Below are 10,407 nucleotides of genomic sequence, written 5' to 3'. Positions count from 1 at the left end.
TGCTCACCCTCTCAGAATCCTCACTCTTCACAATCATTTTCTTTTCACTAGGGGTTTCGCCTTTTTCTTTTATTTTCAAGCCTTGGTTTTTGCTTATTCACACAGCTCTTTTCTTTCATAGCGTATAGCCTCTTTCATTTTTATTTCAGAACACTTGAGCCTTTGGCTTCTTTTCATTTCAGAGCTTATCTTTTCACAACCAAGGCTTGATTCATTTTCATTCATTCCCCTAGCTATTTCCACTCTCACTTTTCCACTCAGCTCACATTTTTCCACTCACCAACAAGTCTTTTCCCCCACACTTATTTCTCACCAATACTCTTGGTTCCTTGATGTTGGAACATATCACTCAATGAGCCATGCCCTTGTCGCTCTAAACCTAACACTTTCTGCCAAGTTCAGTCCAAGGTGGCCTTACAATTCACACGCAAACATTGGCTCGAAAGAAAGATGGGTTCAAGGTGAGGGAACTGATCCATGATGCGGATTCAGCTACTTGAGCTAAGGAAGGAGGGTGGTAAAAACAACGATTCTAGCTCAAGTATGTATATCGGTATCCACAAGCCTATTCAAGCAATGCATCAAAAGATATTTACATTTCAAGTTCAAGGTTATCATTTAGCTAGAGTTGAGTGTAATTCAAACTTGTTTCTCAGATTCAAATCGTTTCAAGCTTTACAAGCACAGAATGAGTTTCACAAGCATATTTAGTTCAAGTTCTCAAGTGATTTACTCTCTAGGAAAAAATCTATCATTGCTTCTTGCACTGATGCAATCCTACATGATGCAACTAGACTCGATCTTAAAATGCGAGATGCAGCTAGAATGATGTAATTTATCACATGTATTAAGCTAAATGAGACTCAAGAATGCAAAAGTCAAATAAGAACAAAGAAAACAAGATCAGAAAACACAAAGCTCCTCCCCCCCACACTTAGATAACACAGTCCCTTGTGTTATAAAAGCGTGTGAGAGAAGAGAAAATACAAACTGAACGAATGCAAGATGATATATACACGATGCATATGTACAAGGTTTGAAGTCGATACCTTAGTCGGAGAGGTCGGATCCCAAGTAATGCGAGGGATTCGATGTTGAGCAGGATGGAGTGGGCTGACGTGGTGGGCTGCTTTCTGAGGGTTCAGGCAGGAAAGCCGTGGCTGGATCGATCCAGTCTTCTTTGCCTGGTGGAAACTCCGAGTTCCTCGCGTTTGAGCTTTCTCCAACTCCATCTTCTGTAATCGGTGCGGTTGAGGTCGCTGAGTTCTTATCCGGCGAGGATGGCCTCGTGAGCTGCTTTACCTTCTTCTTCAAATGCCTCACACAATCCACCAATGCGTGGATGGTTTTGTCTTGCCACTTACACCACTTTTGGAGGGTGTTCACTCGTGAATACAGCTTCTTGGTGTGGTATTCAGGCTCACCCCACACTTGCGGATCAAAGTGATAGCGGCCTGCTCCGATCCTTCTCTCATAGTGTCTCTGGTCCCCGTTATCACAATCTTCCGGGCCACTAGTGTTCTCGGGTTTGCTTGGTGCATTTGCGTGTTGGTGGGTCGAAAGCTGGGTTATACAACTGGTCTTTGAGACCGTAGAACGAGACGTTACACTGCTTGTCGAGCATGGTGAGGCTTCGGTTAGGCAGTAGAACCTGCGTGCCGTCTCTATGCAGTAAGGTGAAGTTGTAAACCCATTTATCCCCTGACTTGCCTCCGAAGAAACCACTTTTGCTTAGGTATAACTCTTCAATGAGATTCGGCTTCTTTGGTGAATCAGGGAATATAAACCATTGAGCCTTCAGGATCTTGGTGACTATCCAACCGTTCTGAAGTCTTCTTGCTCCTCGCTTCTTGCGGTCGCACCATACATTGTGCCGATAAGTGAGCATTTGAATGGCAAAGAATGCACCCAATGATGGTACATGCAGCGGCCCTCGGAACTCTTTCTTGTTCTTCATTTGAGTGATGAACGGCTTCAGTCCGAGTCCCAATAGTTCAAGCTCGGCCGTGTGAATAACACCAGGGTTAAAGGTCGAGAAGAATGTTGATGCTAGGACGCGGTTTGTGTATCTGATCGCAGGGTTCCTTATGCAGCTTGTCTTGCTCTTGCCTCCGAGGTAGGGTCCAAAAGATATCGTTTCCCACAATGCGGCCAACTCATCACGAGGGTACACAAACTTGTCAAGCGAGCTTCCATTCCTTTCAAACCCAAAGATTTCATCAAGCTCCTTGAAACTGACCTTGTAGTGCACGCTATCCATGTCAAACTCAATGTGGCCGAATCCTTTGCCATGTAAACGCTTTGGATCTCTCTTGGGGTAGATGATGACCTCCAAGGTTGCAAGAAACTGCTGTGTAATCCCTTCATAGGCAACATCGCTCATCTCAAAGAATTTTGCCAAGCCCATATTCTCAAAAATGAGGGTCACGTCATCAAGTATCTCGAGTTTCTTCAGCAACTCCAAGTCAGGGAATCGACCTTGAGCCACTCTGATTGAGTTAAAGTGGTCCAAGTATTCCTCAGTGGTTGGGAAGTGCTCATCCTCGGGCTCGGCCTTTGGTTCTTTCTTGGACTTTTTGTCACCGTTGTCTACATAAGGGACTAAGGCTCCGGGCTCGTCGTCATCAGATCCCACAGCTGCCTTCTTCCCGTTCCTCTTTGACTCGAGAGCTGGTGCCAGAGTGAGCTCAGTATTTCTTGCTCGTTTGGGGGTTGGCTCGTCATCGGGTCGCATCGAGGGTTTCTTGCTGGTCTCTCCACTACGTGGCACGGCAACGGCTTTACCCTTCAAAACTCTCTTCTGGCCCGCACTTATGTTTGTCTCGTGGGTAGGAACGGTTCGGTCTCCGGTCATCTGCAAGGGAGATTCTCAAAGGAATCGTCAGAGCCAAGTATATCGTTAAGCACATGTATCTCAAGATTGGCAAGTACAAAACTTTTTCTCTAGCAGAACTGATATTCATAGCTTTTTCAAACATCAACGGAAGTAAGAACAAGCCAGAACAACCGATTAGAGACAAGTTATCTAGACATTTCAGCTCAAACACACAAATCATCATTAAGAACGATTCCAAGCGCATTTCCCAAGAATTTTAAAAACTCAAGAATAAGTGATTTTAAATGCAAAGACCAGTTTTTCGTGTGTTGTCTACCCTGGTGGAATTTACAAAATTGTTCCCAAAGGCCGATATATTCTAAAAGAATCGATTCCACATTTTACAAACATTTAAGCTCGCAAAGAATGAAGGAAAAAGATGAGTTATTTAAGATGCAAATACCTTTGGGAATGCAAGATTTAAGCTGAACAAGATGCTTATGCAGAGTAGACAACACCCTAACGAGTCTAGAACACTTGGAATCACGCAAAATGAACGAGAAATGAGTGAGTTGTGTTCGTGAAATGCAGAGAAAAGAGTCTAGAGGGCAAACTCTGCGTTTTGGCCAAGTATGGAGGTCGGTATGGGCTAGGGCGCGCTTTCCAGCTGGCATTTGGACTGTTGTGGGACTGGTCCCCCCCTTCTGCTCCAGCTCCAGCCGTTGACCGCGCCAAAAACTACGTTGACCGAGTGTTTAAATTCAAAATGCCGCGCAACCCTTCAAATGGACGCGGTATGGGGATGACGTGGGTTGTACGGACCAGGCCAAATTTTCTCGTGTTACTCTGAGCTGCCTCGACTTGTTCCACCCCAAGGGTACCAAGCCGAGTAGTCTGAGCCCGTGCCAACGAGTAAATCCCCATAGCTTTCACGTCTTTTCTTTGGACTTCGCAAATCCTCCTTTTCGTTCTAAGTGTTTCATGTGTTCTTGCTTTTGATCATTTCTTGAAACCGAGTACCTCGGCACGCTCCACCACGAGGGCATCATGCCGAGGTCACTTGTTTTTAGCAAAGAACACGTGAAGTTGGGGGTTTAAACAGGCTGGCCTTGGTGTAAACTGGTCGCGGCCTCGGATCAAGGTTTTTGACCGTTTTAAGTGGACATCACCCCTCGGTATATTTATACCGAGGTGTTTACACCGTGAGCCTCCCCCACACTTAGTTATTTTACCACAGCACTTCTCAGACACGACCATGATGAAATTAAGTCGAGGAATCTAGCTGAGGTTCTCAAGCTTTCGCTCGGTAAAAGATGACCATGGTATGAATATACCGAGGGTCGATACCGAGGCTATGTATGCTCTTTGACTTAATTCATCAGGCCGTGTCTTTTTCAAGCTTTCTCTCACTTTCACCCTCGAGGTTTACTGTCTAACTCCTGAAACACTTAACAAACCCTTCAAACAGCTTCAAATAAAAAGAAAAAGAAGATGAAAAACGAAATATGTACATGGATAAGCTTGGGGTGTCTCCCAAGAGCACTTTGTTTAACGTCGCTAAGTTTGACTTTTCATACCTTTTCAGGCTGATTCCAGTTCAAGTAGAGGAACTGAGGTAGCTCCCTCCCTTGTTTCTGATGCCAAGTAATGCTTTACCCTCTGGCCGTTTACCACAAAACCTTGTCCATCTTTTCCCTTCAAAACCACGGCTCCATAGGGTCTTACTTCAAGAATCGTGAACGGACCGGACCATCTAGACCTCAGCTTCCCAGGGAACAGCTTAAGTCTTGAGTTAAACAACAGAACTTGGTCCCCTTCTTTGAACTCTCTCTTGTGTATCTTCTTGTCATGAAGCGCCTTGGTTCTTTCTTTGTAGATCTTAGAGCTCTCAAAAGCATCTAACCGGATCTCCTCAAGCTCATGAAGCTGTAAAACCCTCTTCTCTTGTGCGGTCTTGATGTCAAAGTTCAGAAGTTTCACTGCCCACAAGGCCTTGTATTCCAACTCAACCGGTAGATGACAGCTTTTCCCATAGAGCAAGTTAAATGGTGAAGTCCCAATGGGGGTCTTGTAGGCGGTTCTGTAAGCCCACAGAGCATCGTCAAGTTTCTTGCTCCAATCCTTCCTGGATGAGTTCACGGTCCTTTCCAAAATGGCCTTTATCTAACGGTTGGAAACCTCCACTTGGCCGCTGGTTTGCGGATGATAAGGGGTGGCCACCTTGTGCTTTACTCCGTGCTTCTTCAAAAGACTCTCAAGAGTCTTGTTGATGAAATGGCTCCCCCCATCACTGATGACTACTCTTGGTACTCCAAACCGTGGGAAGATGATACTCTTGAAGAGTTTTACCACCACTTTTGAATCGTTGGTCGGAGATGCAACCGCTTCAACCCATTTACTCACATAATCCACTGCCACAAGGATATATTGATTCCCATATGAGTTTACAAAGGGACCCATGAAGTCAATGCCCCAACAGTTGAAGACCTCCACTTCAAAGATTGGGTTTTGGGGCATTTCATTCCTTTTGGATATGTTTCCGTGCCTTTGACAAGCTTCACACCTCGAGACCACTTCTTGGGCGTCTTTGAACATGGTCGGCCACCAGAAACCGCTCTGTAGAACCTTGGCAACTGTCTTGAACGCACCTAAATGACCACCATACGATGAGCCGTGGCATTCTTGTAGCACCGGATGGATCTCTTCTTCGGCCAAGCATCGCCTATAGAGATGGTCCTTGTTAAGCACGTAAAGGTACGGCTCATCCCAATAATACCTCATCATATCTCTAAAGAACTTTTTTCTCTAATAAGTATCAAGATCCGTTGGCTCTAAACCGCAAGACAAGTAGTTCACAAGATCCGCGAACCATGGAAGGCTTATTTCTTTGATCGTGTTGGCTTCCTCCACTTCTAGGTAAGACCTGACTAGCATAAGGGTCTCCTCCGGTAGTGCATCATCAATTGGGACCTGTTCTTCAATCCTCAACCTGGAGAGGTGATCTGCGGCTCCGTTTTCAATGCCTTTCTTGTCAAACTCTTGGAGCAATATCTCCATATCAAACTCTTGGAGCAATAAGACCCATCTCAAAAGCCTCGGCTTAGCGTCCTTCTTAGACATCAGGTACCTCAAGGCCGCGTGATCTGTGTAAACCGTGACCTTTGATCCCACTAGATAACTCCTGAATTTGTCAAATGCAAACACAATGGCGAGCATTTCCTTCTCGGTGGTGGCATACTTTTCTTGAGCCGAGTCCAAGGTGCGGCTGGCATTGTAAATCACATGGAGCTTCTTATCTTTCTTCTGTCCCAAGACAGCTCCTACAGCATAATCAGATGCATCGGTCATCACTTCAAATGGCAAAGACCAATCAGGGGCTTGTACAATCAGTGCACTGATCAAAGCCTCCTTGATTCTCTTGAACGCTTCCTCACATTCTTCCTCAAAGTTGAAATCCACTTCTTTGCACAATAACCTGGTCAAGGGCCTGGCTATCTTGGAGAAATCCTTGATGAACCGTCTATAAAACCCAGCGTGGCCAAGGAAGCTTCTTATTCCTTTCACGGAATTCTGGGCTTGTAAGTTCACCATCACCTCGTTCTTGGCCTTATCCACCTCGATGCCTTTCTCTGATACCTTGTGTCCCAAGACAATGCCTTCTTGGACCATGAAATGACACTTCTCCCAGTTCAAGACAAGCCTATGCTCCTCACATCGTTTGAGAACCTGAGAAAGATTAGCAAGACATTCGGAGAAAGAGGAGCCGTATACGGAGAAGTCATCCATAAACACCTCAACTTTCTCTTCAATTAGATCAGAGAAAATGTGCATCATACATCTTTGAAAAGTGGCCGGTGCATTACACAAACCGAATGGCATTCTTCTATAAGCATAAGTGCCATAAGGGCAGGTGAATGTCGTTTTCTCTTGATCTCGGGGGTCTATAGGTATTTGAAAGAACCCCGAGTATCCATCGAGAAAACAAAAATAAGGATGATTAGCTAACTGTTCAAGCATTTGATCAATGAATGGTAAAGGAAAATGATCTTTTCTTGATGCAGAATTCAATTTCCTATAGTCAATGCACATGCGATGGCCGGTTATAGTTCTTTGGGCTATGAGTTCATCCTTATCGTTTTTCACCACCGTGATCCCACCTTTCTTGGGCACAACGTGTACAGGAGACACCCACCGAGAGTCAGAGATTGGATATATGATCCCTGCCTCAAGGAGCTTTAGTATCTCCTTCTTAACCACCTCTTTGAGGTTCGGGTTAAGGCGACGTTGGTGCTCAATAGAAAACATGGCTTGGTCCTCCAGGTGGATCCTGTGGGTGCATATATCAGGAGAGATTCCTCTAATGTCAGCCAAGGAATACCCTATAGCTCTCCTGAATTTCCTTATTTCATTAAGCAATGCATGTTCTTCATGTTCAAGCAAGCTATCGTTTATGATCACAGGAAAAGTAGAGTTCAGACCTAAGAACGCATACCTGAGCCCTGTTGGTAGAGGCTTTAGCTCAACAGGGGGTGCGTCTGCCTCATTCCAATCGGCATCAAAGCTGCATTGGCCTGGAACAGCTTCCTCGGCCTTTGCTTCATTCTCGCGCGTTTTACCATCAGCCTCGGTATGAGGTGTCACGGCCATGATATCCCGAGGTGTCTCTTCTGTTTCCGTGGATCCCTCGCTGTCTAAGATGTCGAGGCCACTCTTCCTGAGCTCCAAAAACCTCGCCTCAGCTCCAAGTTCCCTCGGTTGGTCCAAAAGACGCTTGTACACCTCGCTTTCCTCGTTCAAGTACCCGTGCTCGCTTTGTTCACGTGTCAAGACAACTTGTAACGGATCCTCTGCGTTTAACTCTTCAAGGAGCTCATCAGCCAGCTCCTCCATTACTTCCACGTAGAAAACCTGACCTCCAATGGTCGGTTTCTTCATCATCTCCTTCACATTGAACTTCATAGTCTCGAAACCGATGTGTAGTTCGATCATTCCTCCTCTCACATCTATTATGGCTCCTGCGGTTGCTAAGAACGGTCGGCCCAAGATGATAGGGTCTAATGGTTCCTCGTCCATCTCAAGAACTATGAAGTCCGTGGGGATTTCTATCTCACCGATCCTCAAAGGTAGATCCTCAAGCAACCCCACCGGTAATCTAACCGATCTATCAGCTAATACAAGAGAGATCTTGGCTGGCTTCTAGCTTTTGTATCCCAATATCTTGGCCACCGTGTAAGGCATTAAGCTCACAGAAGCTCCAAGGTCACATAAACAGTTTGAGAACTTCAGGTGACCTAAAGCACACGACAGAGTGAAGCTGCCCGGATCGGATAGCTTCCTTGGTATAGATCTTCTTTGTATTATGGCACTGCACTCATGGCTCAGTATCACCATACCCTGGAGCTCCTTTGTCTTGTTGAGGATCGCGTCCTTTAGAAACTTCCCAAGCTGGGGTATAGCTAAGAAAGCATCTATAATGGGTAAGGTGAGTTGCGTGTTCTCCAAGTGTTTCTCAAAGACCGCCTTGGCTTTGTCTAGGATTTTCTTTTTGAAACGCCCTGGGAACGGTATCTTGGGTTGATAAGGTGGTGGTGGAACATAGGGCTTTTCAAGCTCGGTTGTCTTTTCCACCTCTTTTCCTTTGTCCTTGATCGGTTCCTTCTCTGAGACCTCTTCTTTATGCGCATCATCTGAGGCTGCCTCCCCCTCTAATTGCTCATTGGCCTCAATGAGCTTTGTCTTAGGCATTGGAGTTTGTAATTCCTTACCACTCCGCAATGTGATGGCGTTCACATATTCTTTAGGGTTCGTCTCCGGTTGACCTGGTAAAGCCGGGCCTCTTGATGATGTAGAAGCCTGATTCTGCTTAAGCTCCCTGATATCTTGCTGCATTGTCGCGTGCTGGCTCTCAACCCTTTGCTGGCCCTGTAACAGTTGCTGTAGTATCCCACAGACGTCGTTCCCCATTTGATTCTGACCCGTTCCCTGAATCTGTTGTTGATTACCCATCGGTTGCGGATGGAACCCTGGTGGAAACTTGTGTTGCTGCGGTTGGTTGTTGAAGTTGTTACTCTGAGCCGCTTGATTCTGCTGAGTGTAGCCATGCTGTTGCCCACTGAACTGTTGCTTGGGCTGGAAGGTATTCTGAAAAGGAGCCTTTTGAGCATAGCTTTGTTGTTGTTGTTGAGCAGGGTACACTTGGTCTTGAGGGTTAGCGACATTCGGGTTTCTGTATGAGAGGTTTGGGTTACTGTTGTAGTTGTTAAACCGCTGATACCTCTGCTGATTCCCTATGTAATTCAGCTCCTCTTGTGTTAGACCATCTTCATTAACATTGTCAAAACTTGGCCCTTGCTCATCAAACTCGCCTACAAAGTGTATTGGCTTTTGAGTCGCCATCAAAACCTTGTCAAGCTTACTCTGAGGCTCTCTTATATCTTTTTTCATACGCTGTTCATCACCAGATCCTTCTGTACGGTTTGCTCTATCAAAGTCCTCTCCATACGTGTCATTAGACATGGCTAGGTTCTCGACTAGTTCCATTGCCGCATTGTTCTCTTTCCCAAGAAAATTCCCATTTGAAGCTGTATCGAGTTGGTTTCTGATCTTGGGGAGTGCACCTCGGTATAAAGTACTCAAGAGTGATGCCTCTGAGAAGCCGTGGTGTGGGCATTGGTTAGTATAGCTCCTAAACCGTTCTCAAGCCTCACTAAAGCTCTCGTTGTTGTGCTGCGTGAAACTTGAGATCTGATTCCTGAGCTTGGCCATGCGTGATGTGGAAAAGAACTTTGATAAGAACGCCAGTTTACACTGCTCCCACGTTTGTATAGAACCCCTCGGTATATTCTTTTCCCACTGGTGTGCTTTATCACTGAGGCTGAAAGGGAACAAGCGTAGCTTGAAGCTATCTTCGGAGACGCCATTTATCTTGGTTAAGTCGCAAACCCGATCAAATTGATCTAGATGCTCGAGAGGTCTTCTCCAGCCAGTCCGTGGAACTTTGAGTTTTGCACCATATTGAGCAGGGAAGCTTTAACTTCAAAGTTGTTGTTTTGAACTGGTGGAGCTTGAATCCCAGCTCGGTATTGGTGCGCATTAGCTCGGTCATTCTCTCCAACACAGATTGGAGGATGTTGTCTCTGTACTTGTGGCGGTGGCGGATGAACATGATGGGCTTGTTGCTCATTTCTATTCGCTTGGTGTTGGTTTTGCTGAGCAAGCCGTTCGTTTCTTTGAGCCTGTTGCTGATTAACATAGCCTTGTTGTTCATTTCTTCCTGCCTGCGCCTGATTAGCCTGTGCTCGGCTGCCTGAGCCTGTTGCTCCATTCGCTGTTGTTCTGCCATTCCAAGTCTGTCAAAGTGCCGTTCTCTCTCGCGAGCTCGCCTTTCTAATCTGTCGATGTTATCGTCGTATGGGAAAAGCGATCCTGTGCTCCGAGACCTGGTATTCATGCACCTGAAAACAAACACAGAACTTGGAAAGAAGTTAGTAAAACAAAGGAAAGAAAAGCTTGAACTCAAGAACAAACAAGAGACTAATGCTCCTACAAGTTGGCAACGGCGCCAATTGATAAGTAAGAGTTTTCAGGCTCTT

The 10,407-nt window shown here is 45.8% G+C and overlaps 1 non-coding gene across 1 annotated transcript; it reads left to right on the top strand.

The window, feature by feature from the left end:
- Positions 1–9,467: 9,467 nt before the first annotated feature.
- Positions 9,468–9,574, top strand: LOC112088782. Its single transcript, XR_002900718.1, has one exon. It is a non-coding gene; the product is annotated as a small nucleolar RNA R71 (small nucleolar RNA).
- The last annotated feature ends 833 nt before the right edge of the window (positions 9,575–10,407 follow it).

This window comes from Eutrema salsugineum, unplaced genomic scaffold, assembly GCF_000478725.1.
Source record: "Eutrema salsugineum unplaced genomic scaffold, Eutsalg1_0 scaffold_14, whole genome shotgun sequence".
NCBI lineage: Eukaryota > Viridiplantae > Streptophyta > Magnoliopsida > Brassicales > Brassicaceae > Eutrema > Eutrema salsugineum.
Note: the sequence above shows the minus strand (reverse complement) of the source record. Positions and strands in the feature narration are given on the sequence as shown.